Consider the following 18,238-nt stretch of genomic DNA (forward strand, 5'->3'; position numbering starts at 1 on the left):
CAGGACAGCTGACTGAAAATCTAATTAGAAAGGAGGGAAAGAGGAAGAAACATGCAGGACATTCTAAATGGTCTCTGCCTCAGAATATATTCTGTGAGGCTCAGAGAGATTGTCAAGTAAATTGAAGGACGAGGAAAAATGGCCAGCATTAGTTTGTTGACTAACTTGGCAGTAGAGGAAATAGCCGACCTGGATGTCACATATTTGGCTGCCCATACTGCTGCTGAGAGTATTTCCAGTATCTTTATCCATTATCATTTGGGGCTACTCCCTGGGGGCTTGTATAACCAGAGCAGGTCACTTCTGGCTGGTGATGCCATCTCCTGTACTGGAGGTCAGGAATTCTGGGAAAGGTCATCCCCACTGTGCTTTGGTGACTCCTGTGCCTTTGCTTTGTAAGCTTAGGGTGGGGGTGGGGGTTATTTGATGAGGCAACTCCTGTGGAACCTTAAGAGGTCGCCAGATGATTTTAGTTTTTGAGACTGCTATGTAAGCCAATACTAGAGGTCTTGTCCGGTCATAGCAGAATATGGCAACCCTGTACTTTGCTGCTTTCATTTTAATAGAATACCAGCACACCTTTCATCTAGTTCTTCTGAGAGAGAAGATCTGACTGGCTGAGCTTAGCTGAGGGTCCTCTTCTATTCTAATCATCTGTGGCCAGAAGCTTAGAGTCCTAGCACAAAAACGACTCATGAGATTATCTTGATGGGTTGGGGGAAAGGAAGGGGCAAGTTCTCTGAAGTGGAAATTGTGGGCTGAGTAGTCAAGGATGATTATGATAACACATCATGTATTCAAAGCTTTCAAGATGCTGGAGAAGAAATTATTCAATTCAGTGGTTGGTTGTATATAGCTTTTATGTTGGTAGAAGTTTCTGAATTAATTTGTAAATTAACTAGTTGTGAATTAACTTGGGGCGAGCTCATAAGGTCTGATGACTGGGACCTCTGTCACTGCCACCCTCCTTTCTCCCCACGAAATAGTCTCTGTCAGAGCTAAGCACAGGGATGGAGCAGAGGCAGAATAGTCGGGGTTCTGAAGTTCAGAAAAGCCACCAGAGTGGCTTTTTTTTTTTTTAAATGATGTTTTATTTTAGAGAGTGAGCTTGCATTGGAGTGCTGGGGTGGGGGTGGACCGGTTGGAAGGGCAGAGGGAGAGAGAATCTCAAGCAGACTCCCTGATGAGTGCACAGCTCCACATGGGGCTCAGTCTCATGACCCTGAGATCATAACCTGAGTCAAAATCAAGAGTGGGACATTTAATTGACTGAGCTATCCAGGCATCCCCCAGAGTGGCTTTTTTACCCTTGTCTTTCTCCTCCAGTTGCATAATTGTATACTGTGGGCTGTTGATGCAGTCTTTTGGCAGTTCTTAAAAAGGTTCCTGCTATTATTTAACCTGGTTAATCTACTCTCCTTACTTCTCACCACTGAATTATGGAGATGGAGGAGGGATCTGTTGCGGTAACATTTTTTTTTTCCTTTAAAGATTCTCTCTCCTTCTCTCCTGCATTCCTCATCCCCTTCCTTTTGTGCATTGCGTTTATTATCTCCATGTGTGTCAGAGAACAAGAGTGAATGGGTGTGCAGTCTCAGTGTGTGGGCTAGTGAAAGAGAGTGAGTAATCGTAACTTTCTTAATAGATACTGGCAAACCAAATGCAGAAGAGCTTTTATGCTGAGTCTTAAGTAATTCTATAACAGAAGATTTTCTGCCTAGAAGGCGTGGATGTTTGGTTCTTTACACATAGCAGGACTTGCCATTCTGGTAGCTTTGGGTGCTGTTAGGATATAGAGGGAGAATAGGAAGTTAATGGGGGGGAGGTGTGAGGTTAGAGTTCTTCATCCTTCATGCTCCTCAACTATTGGACGAGGAAATAGACTAATAGATAAGATAGATGCAACTGAATCTACCATATGATTCAAAGTCTTGAGTGGACATAACTGAAATTTCAGGACACAACTTCACTTGAGATCCTGTCTGTGAAAGCACGTTCCAAACTCAGTACTTAACTTAAATGGATAATTTAAAATAGTAAACCAAGGTATTCTTAGCTGTGGTAGATGCCTTTGCATTTGTTTGTACCTTAGGTCTGTGGCCTCCCTCCATGAATGTCTTTTGTAAGACATTTCTAAGACTGTTCTAAATAGTACATTCTTCAGGTGTTTCTCTTTTTTTAGCATTTTGCCTTTATTTTTCTGGATTGCATCTTAGTTACTTTATTTTTAAAATTTTTTTATTGAGATGTAATTTACATACCATAAAATTCAGCCTTTTAAAATGGCTTTGGTCTATTCACAGAGTTGTGCAAGCATCGCCACCATCTCATTCCATAACATTTTCATCATTCCAGAAGAAACCCAGTACCCATTCGCAGTCACTCCTCCTTCTTACATCCAGCCCTCAGCTTCCAGTAATCTACTGTTTGTCTCTATGGGTTTGTCTGTTTTAGATATTTCATAGAGATAGAATCATACACATGGCCTTTTCTGTCTGGCTCCTTTCATTTAACATACCTTTTCAAGGTACATGTTGCAACATGTGGTAGTGTTTTTTCCTTTTTATGGCTGAATAATATTCCATTGTATGGAGTATTCCACATTTTGTTTATTCATGAGTTTATGTGTATTTGGGTTGTTTGTACTCTTTGACTAGTATGAACATTCATCTGTGTATAAGTTTTGTGTGGACATATGTTTTTGGTTATTTTGGGTAGTTACCTAGGGATGGCATTACTGGGTACATGTGATAACTCTGTTTAAGTGTTTGGGGAACTGTCAAACTTTCCCCAAACTACTACATTTTACATTTCTACTAGTAGTTATAAGAGTCCTAATTTCTCCATGTCCTCACACACATGGGTGTAAAGTGGATTTCATTGTTTTGATTTGCATTTACCTGGTGATTAATGTTGTTGAGTATCTTTGCTTTTGCTTATTGGGTATTTGTATATTTTCTTTGGGAAAATGTCTACTCAAATCTTTTGCCCATTTTTAAACTTTCTTTTAAGTTCAAGTATTCATCAGATATATGGTTTGCAAATATTTTATTCATTTTTATGGACTGTCTTTTCACTTTTTCCATAATATACTTTGAAGCACAAAATTTTTTTAAATTTTTGACAAAATTTAATTTATAAATTTTTTCTTGCTTGTGATTTTGATAAGTCATTGCTTAATTCAGTGTCATAAAGATTTATGTCTGTTTTCATATAAGCGTTTATATTTGTAGTTCTAGTTTTTAACATTTAGGTTGTTGATCCATTTTTGTTGATGGTGTGAGGTAGGGATTGAACTTCTTTTGCATATGGATATCCACTTTCACACATTATTTGTTGAAGTATGATTCTTTCTCCCTTGAGTTATACTTAGAGCTAGTCTCTTTTTCAAGTACCTGAATTTAAGAAATTACACAGTTGAAATAAAAGTGATATGTGGAATCAATGGGTATCATAGTCCGAACTATTCTCTATGAATGTTTACATTGAACCTCCACCCCTGGTAATGTGGCTTTTTTTCCTCGACTTTTTTTGGAAAAGTGGTTTGAAACAAATAAGAGTTTTTGTGACTTTGCAGAGAACAATGTAAATCTAACATGGACATTCAGACCTCTCCATTTGATTATTCATATAGGTCAGTAAAAGCTGTTCTTGATTACATTGCAGAAGGTTGTTTTTGCATGGTTATTGACTGACTTTGGCCAAATTATTTCACTTTTTCTTTAACCTGGAAAAAATAAAAAAAAAAATTTATTGAAAGTGTGTGTGTGTACACATGCACATGCACCAATGCGTGCACACAAGGGGGAAGAGAAGGAAAGGGAAAGAGAATCCTAAGCAGGTTCCACACTCTGTGCTCAGTGCAGAGCCTGACACAGGGCTCAATCCCACAACCCTGACATCATGACCTGAGCCAAATCAACAGTCAGAAGCTTAAATGACTGAGCCACCCAGGCGCACCAACCTGGAAAATGTATTTATTTATGTCTTTGAAGGTTTCTTTTGTTTGAGAGAGAGAGAGAGAGCGCGCGCACGTGCGAGAATGCACTCGTACAAGTGCATGAGCAGAAAGAGAGGCAGAGACAGATGGAGAGAGAGAATCCCAAGCCCGCCCCATGCTGAGACTGGAGCTGCAGTAGGGGCCTGTTCTCAAGACCCTGAGATCATGACCTGAGCTGAAATCAAGAGTTGGAAGTTTAATTGACTGAGCCACTCAGGCGCCCCTGGAAAATGGTTTTAATAATAATTTTTATTCTTATCACCATTCCTCAATGTTTTTCCCAAATGAAAGCAATACCTCTGCAGGTAATTCAGGAAAATTCAGAAGGAAAAATAAAAGCCCTTCCTTTCTTTCCCAGTAGATTCCACTCCTGATATAGCTAACTGCCTTTTAACCATGCTTGGGTATTTCTGTTTTTAGTTTTTCTCTTTAGGCTAGTTCCCAAACTCAGAAACCCCACATATTTCTCTGTATCTTGATTTTTCTTTAAACTCTGAGCAGTGTCTTCTGCTTGACTCTAGTAGATAAGAAGTTTAGATAATTATGTTTTCCACTTTTCCTAGCATACTGATTTGTACTAGTTATACTTTTTAATTATTTTTTTAAAGTTTTAAATTCCAGTTAATGTACAGTGTTATACTAGTTTCAGGCATACAATTTAGTGATTCAGTGCTTCTTTACATCAGGCATATCCCAAGTGCCCACTTTAATCCCCATCACCTAGTTCACCCATCCCCCCACTCCAGCTCTCCTCTGTTAACCCTCTGTTAAATATAGTTAAAAGTCTGTTTCTTGATTTGCCCAGTTTCTCTTTCTTTCCCCTTTGCTCATTTGTTTTGTTTCTTAAATTGACATATGAAATCATATGGTATGTGTCTTTTCTCTGACTTATTTTGCTTAGCATGTACTCTGTAGCTCCAACTCTGTCATTGCAAGTGTCAAGATTTCATTCTGTTTTATGGCTGAGTAATATTCCTGTGTGTGTGTGTATGTGTGTGTGTGTGTACATGCACACCACGTCTTTGTCCATTCATCTATTGATGGACACTTGGACTGCTTCTGTAATTTCGCTATTGTAGATAATACTGCTATGAATACTGGGTGCATGTATTCCTTTGAATTAGTATTTTTATATTTTTGGGGCAAAAACCTAGTGCAACTGCTGATTCGTAGATTAGTTCTATTTTTATCTTTTTGAGGAACTTCCATACTGTTTTCCAGAGTGGCTGCCCTAGTTTGCATTCCGACTAAGAGTGTCAGAGGGTCCCCCATATACCATATACTTGCCAACAGCTGTTGTTTCTTGTGTTATTGATTTTAGCCATTCTGAGAGGTGTGAGGTGATATCTTATTGTAGTTTTGACTTGCATTTTCCTGATGAGTGATGTTGAGCATCTTTTCATTGTGTCTGGCCGTCTTTGTCTTCTACCAGTTACATTTTTGTTCCTAATTTTGCTGTTAGTTATTAACTTTTTCTAATAGTTAAACTTCTGTTTCTTGACCTATCAATTTTAGGCAGTATCTCTTCAGTTCCCAGTCTCACAGAGAATTTAGTACCCATCTATTTCCCTTTGTTTCTTCTACCTCCAGTCTTCCTTTACTTCCAGCCTTCATTTTTTATTGCACTGTCAAGATTTTAGCATTTATATTATGGTTTATAACACTTCTAAACTTTTCTATGCTTCTGTGGGAGGATTCTAGAAATTGAGTTTTGGACCTCCCTTTGTAGTATGTATCCTGATAGAAATATTAATCACCGTGAAACCACATCACTTGGAACTATAGAGGAACTTCTGTTACTACCCCTGTGCTTCTCAAAGGAGAAATGTAATAGAGTCCTGCTTGAGTGAGGAGAATTCATGGAAATTATTTTTTAAATTTAATATTATAGTGTGTTCTCATATGTAACCATTCAACTTTTCTTGGTGAAGGGTTTTTCTGGAGCTCTCAACCTTTCTTTTCAAATTTGGGCAGCTTGCTTTCTAGATCTACTGTACAGCTGTCATCCTGGGATTATATTGCACCTGGATTAAGTCTTTTGCTTGAATCCCTTGTCTTTTTTAAATTCCATTTTTGATATTACTGGAATATAATCTTGAGTAGTTGTTTTAGTATGGACATGTGATAAACATCTAATTCCTTATTGTCCGAGAATGACTTGCCTTTGTTCCTGATTGGAGGTTTAGATGTAGAATTATATATTTTGGTAATCAGTTTTTCCTACTGAATTTTGAAAGCTTTGCCCTAGGAACTTAAAACACCAGTGTTGCTAATAGAGTTGCATTACAAATCTGGTAGTTATCCTTGTAGTCACCTTGTTTAAAATCTTTGTGGTGATCTTTTTATCTTTGGTATTTTGTGAAATGTGTCTAGTTGCAAACCTTTTTTTCATTCTTGGGGGGGGTAACATTTTAGCTCTAAGAGTCTTTTCAGTTATGGGGAATAGCTTTTATTTCTTTGATTACTTTTTTCCCTCTTTTCTGTTTTCTTTGAGACTTCAGGGGTGAAAGTTGGACTTCTAGGTTGACATGTATTTGTTTATATCTGAGGATTTCCTTGATTTTTGTCTTTAAACTTTTCTGCAGAATTTATTTCAGTGATTATATTTTTAGTTTGTAGAAGCTTTATTTTTTTCTTCTTTTCAATAACAGCTTGTTCTCAGTTTATGGGAAAAAATACCTTGAAGTCTCTGAGGATGCTAATTCCTTTAAAAAGATCTCTTGAGACAGTTCTCTTTTATTATAATCATGGTTTGTGTATTTGGCTTTGCCAAATTTTTTTTTGCCCATTTTTATATTGGGCCATCTATCTTTTTCATACTGATTTTACCCACACCGTGTAGACATACAGAATTATATTATATCTATATATCTAAATTTTTATGTACATAAAAATTTTATACAAATGGAATGATGCTGTATTTTTTTTATTATCGTTTTTAATTTTCCATTGTATGAATACCAGTTTATCATTTCTCTTGTTGGAAATTTGTGTAGTTTCCTTTTTTTTCCTATCACAGGTCACCAAATTTTTTATCCAAACTTCTGAACCACAGAATATGCTGAAAATGCAAATAAAGAAAAATTCTATAAACTTAATCTGCACTGATTTGACACTATTTGTAATTTTTTATTGATTTCATTTAATGTAAATATTTGTATGTTTCACTGCAGAAGTTCTAGGAGTAGAATTGCTGGGATTTAAGGATATGTGTGTCTGACTAGATGAGGTCAGATTATTTTCCAAAAAGGATTGTATCAGTATTTACTCTTTCCAACAATGTAGAAGTTTTCATTACTTCGCTTTCTTGCTAACACTTTGATCACACTGAATGTTTTTGCGACTGAGTAAAAATTTCACTTGATGGTTTTTAATTTTTCCCTTTGGTTATGAAAGTGAGCATCTTTTATTACGCTTATTAATATTCTCTTAGCTCTTCTGAGATTCTCTTACCTGTTTCGTGTCTCTTGTCCATGTTTGTACTAGGTTTAAAAAACCTTTTTTCTTACTAATTTTAATAGTTCTGTAATTGAATCTGTCTGTGTTTTCTGGATTCTTATCTTTTAATCTGCACTGACAGCACCATCACATTGTCTTAATACTCCCAATTCTGTAACAACTTCCACAAAAACAAACTTCTGTTGATATAGGGCATTCGTGTAGGAAATATGTAGATCATGAGAATACATCTGGGTGAATTTTTTCAATATAACCAAATGTGGATGAAGAGAATAGAACATCACCAGGACCCTAGAGTTACCTCCCAGTGACTAACCTCTGTCTCCTCAAAGATAGTACTGGCTTGATACTGGTCTTAGATTAGTTTTGTCTGTTCTTTGAAACTTACATAAATGGAACTGTATGGTGTATATATTTTTTGTGTCTTTCCCCCTCAGTTTGTTTGCAAGATTTATTGGCATGTTGTTGTAATTTGTGTATTCCCTTCCACTGGCAAAATAGGGTTCCAGTTGCTTCATGTTCTTCCTTGTCCACTCTTTTAAACATTTTAGTGAATATTTAATGGTTTTAATTTGTATTTTCTTAATGAGTAATGGTGTTAAGTCCCTTTTACTATGTCTGTTGGCCATTTGGATATCTTTTGTGTCATGACTTTGCCAATTTTTTTGCCCACATTTATATTGGTTTATCTGTCTTTTTCCTGCTAACTTATAGGAATTCAGTACATATCCCAGATACAGCTCTTGCAGGTTATATTTTTCAAATAATCTTCTCATTTCCTTAGCCCTATAAGTGTATTCAAAGATCTTGACTTCTCCACCTATCCATTGCCCTTTTTCCACTGGCAGATACTTGCAGGGGAAAAGAGCCATTAAATGTTGTACTTCATTTTCTATACTTCCCTTCTTTTCACAGCACTGACCTCTCAGGTCCTTGAGACTTTTTATAGTGCTTCATGTCTTCAAATGGATGTTTTTCACATTACCTTCAGTTTCTAAATTTTCATAGGGAAGGTTGGTCTCAGAGTCCACTCAATCATTGAGGGACAAGAAGTAGGCCAACTCTTCTTGCCTTCTAGTTCTTTAGGGTACTTCTTGGCTGTTTGATCCTTTGTAATTTTAAAATCATTTTTCTAAGTTATACAGACAGAAACATGCATGATCTGTTGGGATTTTGATGGGAAATGCATTGAATCTATAAATAATTTTGGAGAGAACTAAGGTTTCTTAACCGTGAACATTGTAATCTCCATTTATTTAGGCCTTTTACAATGTCTTTCATAAATTTTTATAATTTTCTTCAACTAAGCTATTGCAAATATTTTGTTAGATTTATTTTTAGGTACTTTGTTTTTGTATCAAATCATAAATGGTATCTTTTCATAATTATATTTTCTACCTTGCTGGTGTATAGAAGTACAGTTTTGACTTTGTGTAACAACCTTGCTCTACTCCTAATTGTGATAAATTATCAATAGAATTCTTTTGGATTTTTGTGTAGACAGACCTATCTGTGAATAATGACCTCTCTGTTTCCTCCTTTCCAATTCTTATGCTTTTTTTTTCTTTCTTTTTCTTGTCTTAATGTGCTGGCTAGGATCTCCAGTACAGTGTTGAATAGAAGCGGTGATGGGGGCTTCCTGATCTTGTTCCTGATTTTAAAGGGAATGCTTTCAAAGTTTCACAGTTAAGTATGATGCTTGCTGTAGGTTTATTGTAGATAATCTTTTCAGGTTAAGGATGTTCCTTTCTATTACTAGTTTGCTAATTTAAAAAAGTCATGAATGGATATTGAATTTTATCAAAAGCCTTCTCTGCATTTTTTTGAGATGATGATGTTTTCCCTTTGTAACCTGTTAATGGGGTGAAACTTTTGTGTTTCAAGCGTAAAGTCAATCCTCATTTGTCTCTTTTTTCATTTTTGGACTCAAACTGAAGATAGTTAATTTAAGATTTTTACTTCTTAAAATTAGTAATATTGACCTAAAAAAAATATGCTCTTCTTTTTCTGGAAGAATTTATGCAGGATTAGAATGATCTGTTTAAGTGATAGAACTCCCTGACAAAATTGTGACTGTGTTTTCTTTGTGAGATACTTCTTAACCACTGATTCAATTGCTATGCTTATAAGATTTCAATTTTCAAGCCAGTTTTGGTAGGTTATATATTTATAGGAAGTTAGTTGTCTTTTTCATTCATGTTCTTGAATTTATGGTATTAAGTTGTTAATCTCTAATTTTGTATTACTTGTAGTTGATGTCCCTTTTGTCTTTTTTCTTTTAATGCCTTTTCTCTTGATCTCTCAAAAACTAAAAGCTTACCAATTTTTTAAAGACTTATCAGAGATCAATTTTTTTTATGCTCTTCAATGTATCCTTCCTCCATTTCATTATTTTCTGCTTTTTATTTAATTTGTGCTTTTGGGGGGCATATTTTTATTATGTCTCTAATTTCTTAAGTTGGATGCCTTTTTCTTTAATTTTCAGTGTTTTAACATAGGTCTCCATTGTTTTCCCTGCATCGCACAAGTTTTGATGTGCAGTGTTTTCATTATTTTCCATTTGTGAGTATTTTTCTGTTTTTCATTGTCAGTTCTTTGAGTTATTTTAAAAAGTTTTTTTTTCCAAACATGGGAGTTTCTTTTGTTATTGATTTGTAAATGTGTTGTAATTTGGAAGCATGATATGTATGATAGTGATCTTTTGAAATCTGTTAAGACTGCGGTCAGTTTTTGTTCTTGTTTGTACTTAGAGAGAATGTGATTTTTCAGTTGGAAGCACAAAGTTTTATATATGTCTGGTAGTTAGGCTTGTTAATTTTGTTTAAATCTTCCATATGTTTTTGGAGAGCAGATGTTAATGGATGTTAATCTTTTAGAAGATTAATCTTGGATGTTAAGATTGGATGTTAATCTTTTAGAAGAACATTTTTTTCCCCCAGTTTTCTCTTACAGTTTTACTAATTTCTAAAATATATTTTAAATTGTTGGTAGTACATGACAGTTTAAGCTTTTATTTTCCTGTTGAATTGGAGCTTTTACTCTCTATTAACTTTTTGTGCCTTTGAATGCTCTTTGTATTATATACTATTGTTTTATATTATAGCTGTAATCTTCTCTTTTGGTCAACTAATTTTGCCTGATTTTTAAAATTCTCCCTATCCCTACATTTTTGTGTTCTTATAGTTTTCTCTCTTATGAATATCAGGCTATTGAATTAAAAATATTAATCCACTCTAGTAATCTTGGTCTTTGTAATTTTAAATTAAACTTTTATTAAGAAAGTTGTTAATTTACTCACAGTTGTAAGAAGTAGTACAGAGATTTCACATACTCTTTACCAAGTTCTCACAGTGGTAACATCTTGCAAAACCTTAGAACAGTATGTCAAGGATATTGACATTGACACAATCAAGATTTAGACCATTTCCATCACTATAAGGATCCCTCTTGTTGTCATTTTTATCACCACACCCACTTCCTTCCCATCCCCTTAATATATCTTGGACCCAGTCATATGTTTCTCATTTCTGTGGTTTTATCTTTTGTAAGAATGTTATATAAATGGAATCATACAGTGTGTTATGTTTTGTGTTTGGTTTTAGCATCATTCTCTGGAGATTTATTCATGTTGTTTTATGTATTGATAGCTCATCACGTTTTATTGCTGAGTAGTATTTCATGGTTTGGATTTGTTTAACCATTTACCTGTTGAAAGACATCCATGTTGTTTAGAGTTTTGGGCTGTTAAAAATAAAAGTGCTTTAAGATTTCTGCATAGGTTTTTTTGATGAACATAAGTTTTCATTTCTCTGGGCTAAAAATAACCAGGAGTACAATTCCTGGGTTGTATGGTTATTGTATATATAGTTTTTTAAGAACTTGCAAACTGTTTTCCAGAGTGGCTGTACCATTTTACATCCCTACCAGCAATGTATGGAGTGATCCAGTTTCTCTGCATCCTCGCCAGCATTTGGTGTTATCACTGTTTTTCATTTTAGTCATTCTGGTATGTATCTAGTGATACCTCAGTGAGGTTTCAATTTGCACTCCCCTAGTGGCTAATGATAACATATTTTCATGTGCTTATTTTTTATCTGTATATCCTTATTGATGAAATGTTTCTTCATGCCTTTTGTCCTTTTTTAAATTGGATTTTTTTTTTCCTGTTGGAGTTTGAGAGTTCTAGATATATTCTAGATACTCATGCTTTGTTGGATATGTGGTTTCCAAATACTGTTGCCAAGCCTCTTGATTGTTTTTTCATCTTTTTTAACAGGGGCTCGCAGAACACATGGTTTTAATTTTGGTGAGGTCCAGTGTTTATTTTTTCCATTTGTGGATTTTGCTTTGAATGTCAAGTCTAAGAATTCTTTGCCTAGCCCTAGTTCCTGAAGATTTTCTTCTGTGTTTTTTCCTAAAAGTTTAATAGTTTTATCCTAATGTTTTAAGTCCGTGATCCATTTGAAGTTAATTTTTGTATAAAATGTAAGACACAGTTGGATGTATAATTTGCTTCAGCACCATTTGTTGAAAGGCAGTCCTTCCTCCATTGAGTCACTTTTGCACCTTGGTCAAAAACTACTTGGGCATATTGTTTCTGTTTCTGGGTTCTCTGTTCTGTTCCATAGACCTGTGTGTTACCTTTGCTCATACAACATACCACACAGTCTTGATAACAGAGCTAAATTGTGAAATGGAATGGACTGATTTCTGTTTCTGTTTTTTAAATTGTTTTAGCTCTTCTAGTTCCTTTGCCTTTCCATATACCTTTTAGAATAATCTTAAATATAAAAAAGTCTTGGTGGGATTTGGTTGAAACTGTGTCAAATCTGTGTCAGTTTAGGCAAAATTGATGTAGTTTCTTTGTTGAGTCTTAAAAGCCTTGAGAATCCATTCATTTAAATTTTCTTAGACCTCTTTTATTAGCATTTTATAATTTTCAGTATACAAGTCCTGTGTGTTTTGTTATATTTTCAAACAGGTATTGTTGTTTTTAGACTTGTTTCTGTATATTTTTTGTTAATACATAGGAATGTGATTCATATTTGTGTGTCACTCTTGTCTCCTGCAACTTTGCTGAACTCAGTTATTGGTTGTAAGAGTTGTTTTTATAGATACTTTGGGGTCTGCAAATACAGGCAATTTTAAAAATTTTTTCCTTTCAGTCTGTATGCCTCTTATTTCCTCCTCTTGTCTTTACCCTTATCCAGAACATATAGCACTATTCTGATTCATTTGGTGAGACTTGACATTCTTGTCTCCTTCCCAGTCTTAGGGTAATGTATTCATCCTTTTACCATTAAGTGTAGTGTTAGCTATAGATTCTTTTGTAGGTGATTTCTATCAGGTTAAGGAAGTTCTCTGTTCCTGTTCTTAGAATTTTTATCATGAATGAGTGTTAAATTTGTCAGTGCTCTTTCTGCATTGACTGTTAAAATCACGTGTTTCTTTTTTAAGCTTTTAATAAGGGCATACTACCACAAACAAAAAAAGGGTATACTGGGGCGCCTGGTTGGCTCAGTGGGTTAAAGCCTCTGCCTTCGGTTCAGGTCATGATCCCAGCGTCCTGGGATTGAGCCCCGCATTGGGCTCTCTGCTCTGCGGAGAGCCTGCTTTCTCCTCTCTCTGCCTTCCTCCCTGCGTGCTTGTGATCTCTCTCTGTCAAATAAATAAATAAAATCTTAAAAAAAAAAAAAAAAAAAGCGTATACTACATTGATTTCAAACACTAAACCAGCCATGTAGTCCTGGAATAAACCTCACTTGGCGATGGTATAGAATTCTTTTTTATATATTACTAAATTCTCTTTGCTAACATTTTGTTAAGTATTTTAGCATCTATATTTGTGATGGTTTGTAGTCTTATTTTTCATACTGTTTTTGTTTAGTTTTGCCATCAGGGTAGTATTAGCTTTATAAAATGAATTTGGAAGTGTTCTGTCATCTTCTATTTTCTGGAAAAAATTAGATTAGATTGGTGTTAATTCTTTAAATGTTTGGGTAGAATTACCCAGTAAAACCATTTAGACCTGATCATTTACTTTTTAGGGGTTTTATTTTTTAATTCATTTTTTTGAAGATTTTATTATTAAAGAGCATGAATAGCAGGGGGAGGGAGAGAGAATCTCGGGGAGACTCCATGCTGAGTGTGGAGCCTCAAGTGAGGCCCCATCTCACAACCCAGAGAGCGTGACCTGAGCCAGAATCAAGAGTTGGATGCTTCACTGAGCCATCCAGGTGCCTCTCTTTTGGGGAGTTTTAAAATTATGAATTAAATTTTCTGAGTGGTTGGAGGGTTATTCAAATGATCTATTTCATATTGGGTGAATTTCCTAATTTGTATTTTTCAAGGTATTTGTCCTTTTCATATGAATTACCAAATTCATGTGTCTAGTTGTTCTTAGTATTCCTGTATTTTTTTCTTTTTGGTGTCTGTGGTGATATTCACTAATCTTGCAGTTTTTTTTTTTTTTAAAGATTTTATTTATTTATTTGACAGACAGAGATCACAAGTAGGCAGAGAGGCAGGCAGAGACAGAGAGAGGGGAAGCAGGCTCCCCGCTGAGCAGAGAGCCGGATGCGGGGCTCGATCCCAGCATCCTGGGATCATGACCTGAGCCAAAGACAGAGGCTTTAACCCACTGAGCCACCCAGGTGCCCCTAATCTTGCAGTTTTAATTGGAAAGTTTTATTTCATTTTTAAACTGCTCCCCACTCTGCCAACTTACATGCATGTCATTGTCTGCAGTTTTGTTCTGTCATTTCTTAGCCTTACAAATCTGCTATTATAATTTTATACAGTAAATGTTTGTTTAAGCTAATCACTTTCCTCCCCGGGGCTTGTCATTTTCTTTGGTCATCGTTCTGCTATGTTAGATTCCTCTAAATTCTGGTTCAGCATTGATGGGCTTTTTACTTTTCCTTTCCTGTGTGAGACATGCTTTCTTACTCATGGCTTTTGCACCTGCTGCATCTGAGGTCTTGGAATGCTTCTCCCAGATACTCTTTGGGTATCTTCTTAATCCTTCAGTTACTTACTCATTTATCTCCTGAGGGAGACCTTCTCTCTTTAAGATTGCAAATCCTTTACCTCTTCATTCCCTGTCCTTTTCTCTCATTATTTTTATCCTTTGTATTCATCACCACCTGCCATATTATATATTTTATTTTTATGATAAATTTTTCTAAAGATTTTATTTATTTATTTGACAGAGATCACAAGTAGGCAGAGGTTCTAGTCTGCAGGGGTTGACGGGGGGGGGGGGGGAGCGGGAAAGAGGCTCCCTGTTGAGTAGAGAGCCCTATGTGGGCCTCGATCCCAGGACCCTGAGATCATGACCTGAGCCGGAGGTGGGGACTTAACCCACTGAGCCACCCACACGCCCCTTTATGATAAATTTTAATCTGTCAAGCTCCTCAACTCATTCATTGAAATTTTATTTTACTTATGCAATTTAGGGGCATAGACATCTTTTCAGTATTTACTATTTTTATCTAGTAACGATACATTTCTTAATTTATTCAAGGGTTCTTTTATGTCTTGTTTTTATGTAGCTATTGGAAAGTTTTTAAATTTATGCCTTTGCATTTTAGATTTTGTTATTAGACTCATTTTTAAATACTGTTTTTCCTGATGAGTCACTCAAAAATCTGTTCGATGTGTAGATAACTCAGTGAATTTCTTAAGTTATTTTTAGGTCTTATTTTTCAGTGGGTAATAAATATTTCAGTATAGAAAGTTCTGTCATTTGTAAATTATTAATATTGCTTCTTTTAAAATCTGTATTGTATAGAAACCTTCGAATAATTTTAAATGAGAAAACATCTTTTATGGGTCTTTATTTCTAGTGTTTCATCTTTAAAGATGGTATTTGTTCTTGGTTTCTGATAGCTATCCTCTCTCATGTTAACAGAGTTTCATTCTGTTCCTGTGTATTGAGAGGTTTTATCAGTAATGGTTAGGACTTTTGCAAATGCCCTTTTGACATTTATGCAGATTAACCATATGGCATTTTTTGAGCCAATAAATCTTTTTGTATTGCTTTCCTTATTTTAACAATTTTCAGAATAATGAGTTGGTTTCTCAACATTCTGTTAACAGAGATCAGTGATTTTTCTTTTTTGAGGTCTTGGGCTACTAGATTGTTTTCTGTGTCCTTCTGACAAGATTCCGGTAGTCTTTGATAACTTCTTTGCTTTCTGGTGTGATCAGATGTTCTAGGCTCATCGTGTGCATTTTCTACCCCAGACTTGCAATTAGCTATTTCCTCAAGGAGCCTGGGTTCCTTTTGTGGGAAATGGTATTTAGACCATAGTCTGTCTGTCTTTGCCTCAAACAAATCTAGAATACTTTTAGATTTATGGAAAAGTTGGGAAGATAGTATAGAGAGTTGTTGTATAACCCACAACTAGTTTTCCCCATTCAAACAAACTTTTTACTGTGGAAACATCTTACAAAGGTAGAGAATTCCCTTTGTACCCTGTACCTAGTTGGTGGTTTTTTTTGTTTTGTTTTGTTTTCCTGCATCTCCACTCATTTCCCCCAATAATTTTTTTCAAGTTTCAGGTAATATTTTTTATTATTTGCTTAATCAGGGTATATTGATGTATAACATTATATTGGTTTCAGGTGTATGCATTGCAAAATGATTACCACAATAAATCTAGTAGAGATTTATCACCTTATAGTTACCAAAAATATTTTTGTGTGTGTGATGAGGACTTTTGAGATCTCCCTTAGCAACTTTGAGATATACAATTTTTTTAAAATTTGGGCATGGAGTAATGCTTGAACTCATGACCCTGAGATCAGGACCTGAATTGAAATCAAGAGTTGGGTGCTTAACTGACTGAGCCACCCAGGAGCTCCACAATATGCGATTATTAACTGTACTCATCATGCTGAACATTATATCCCCATATCATATTTGTTTTATAACTGAAAGTTGGTACCTTTTGATCCCCTTCACCCATTTTCCCCCACAGCTCCCCATCAGAACCACCAGTTTTCTGTATCTGTGAGCTTCGTGTTCTTGTTTTTGTTCTGTTTTTAGATTCCGCATATAAGTGAGATTCTATGGTATTTGCCCACTTCTGTCTGAATTATTTCACTTAGCATAAGGCCCTTAGGGTCTATCCATGTTGTCATAAAATGGCAAGATTTCATCCTTTTGTATGGCTAATATTCCATTGTATATGTATAGAAGCTGTTGTAGATATACAGCTTTGAAGGGTATGTGTATATATACACAGCTTCTTACTCATTTTTCCATTTATGGACACTTAGGTTGTTTCTGTATCTTGGCTATTGTGTTTGAATAATGGTACAATGAACTTGGCAGGCATGCATATTTGGGTTAGCATTTTCATTTTCTTCAGGTAAATACCCACAAGTGGAATTGGTGGATTCTTTGGTAGTTCTATTTTTAATTTTTTGAGGAAACTCCATACTGGTTTCCTTTGTGGCTATACCCATTTACACGGCCACCAACAGTGCACAACAGTTTTCCCACTCTCTCCATCCTTACCAACTTTTGTTGTCTTTTGGAGTGGCCACTCTAACAGGTATGAGGTGATAGCTCAGTGTGGTTTTGATTTGCATTTTCGTGATGAGTAGCGATATTAAGCATCGTTTCATGTCTCTGTTGGCCATCTATATGTCTTTATTTGAGAAATTTTCTGCCCAGTTTTTTTAAAGTTTTATTTAAATTCCAGTTAGTTACCATACAGTGTAATATTAGTTTCAGGTATACAGTTTAGTGATTCAGCATTTTCATATGACCCCTGGTGCTCATCATAACGCCACTTGTTTATCCCCATCACTTTTTTAACTCCTCCTTCCACTCATCCCCCTTTTGGTAACTATCAGTTTGTTCTCTGTAGTTAAGAGTCTTTCTTGGTTTGCCTCTATCTCTCTTTTCTTCCCCTTTTGCTCGTTTGTTTTGTGCCTTAAATTCCACATATGACAGAAATCATATGGTATTTGTCTTTCTCAGACTAACTTACTTCACTTAGCGGAATACTCTGGATCTAGAACCATCTGTGTCATTGGGATTTCAAAAACTACTTATAAATGAAGATGTAAATTGTTTTAATATTGTAGTTGGGATAGGCAGTGTTAATATAAATGTGATCTGTCAATTTCCCTCAGCAGTTCCGTTCTCTACCTCCTATTATACATCTAGCAGATGGAATATCTATTTACAAAGTTTGTGTTGATCTTTACCATGACTTCTGACTTATTAGAACTTCCCTAAATTTTAGACTGCTTGTGCAGTTTCCATCTCATATATAAGAGTTGAAGAGTAGTCTCAAGGAAATCTTTTTATTCATTGGTTATTGCATGTAACTATCATATTTACTTCCTTAGTGAGGTTTTCTAAATGTAGCACCTTCAGCTTGCCTTCACTCTTGTATGTGATGTTCCAATTATATGATGACTCAGCTTTAATTTTTTAAATAGTGTTGTTTAATAAAGAAACAAGGTTGATTTAAAGTCCTGGTCTTTTTTTTTTTTAACTCTTTTTTTTTTTTTAAGATTTTATTTATTTTTGCAAGAGAGAGAGAGGAAGAGAGAGAGAGTGCGTGCAGGAGCACGAGAGCTTGAGAGTGCACATGCGGGCACTTGTGGGAGCAGAGGGAGAAGCAGACTCCCTGCTGAGTAGGGGGTCCAATGTGGGACCTGATCCCAGGACTCTGGGATCATGAACTGAAGGTGAATACTTCACTGACTAAGCCACCCAGGCATCCTTAAGTCCTGGTCTTAATTTGTATTTTTTGT

At 35.5% G+C, this 18,238-nt stretch overlaps 1 protein-coding gene across 6 annotated transcripts in view; it reads left to right on the forward strand.

Moving 5' to 3' along the window:
- The window catches only part of PIAS2 (protein inhibitor of activated STAT 2), a 90,299-nt gene that overhangs the window by 2,901 nt on the left and 69,160 nt on the right, over positions 1-18,238 (forward strand). The window contains exon 1 of one of the 6 annotated variants that reach the window (XM_032309145.1): positions 11,424-11,465. The exons of the other annotated variants lie outside the window; for them this stretch is intronic. The gene's annotated coding sequence lies outside the window, so the exon portion shown is untranslated. Of the gene's footprint in view, positions 1-11,423; positions 11,466-18,238 lie in introns of those variants that run through there. 6 annotated transcript variants of the gene reach the window in all.

This window comes from Mustela erminea, chromosome 13, assembly GCF_009829155.1.
Source record: "Mustela erminea isolate mMusErm1 chromosome 13, mMusErm1.Pri, whole genome shotgun sequence".
Classification (NCBI taxonomy): Eukaryota; Metazoa; Chordata; class Mammalia; order Carnivora; family Mustelidae; genus Mustela; species Mustela erminea.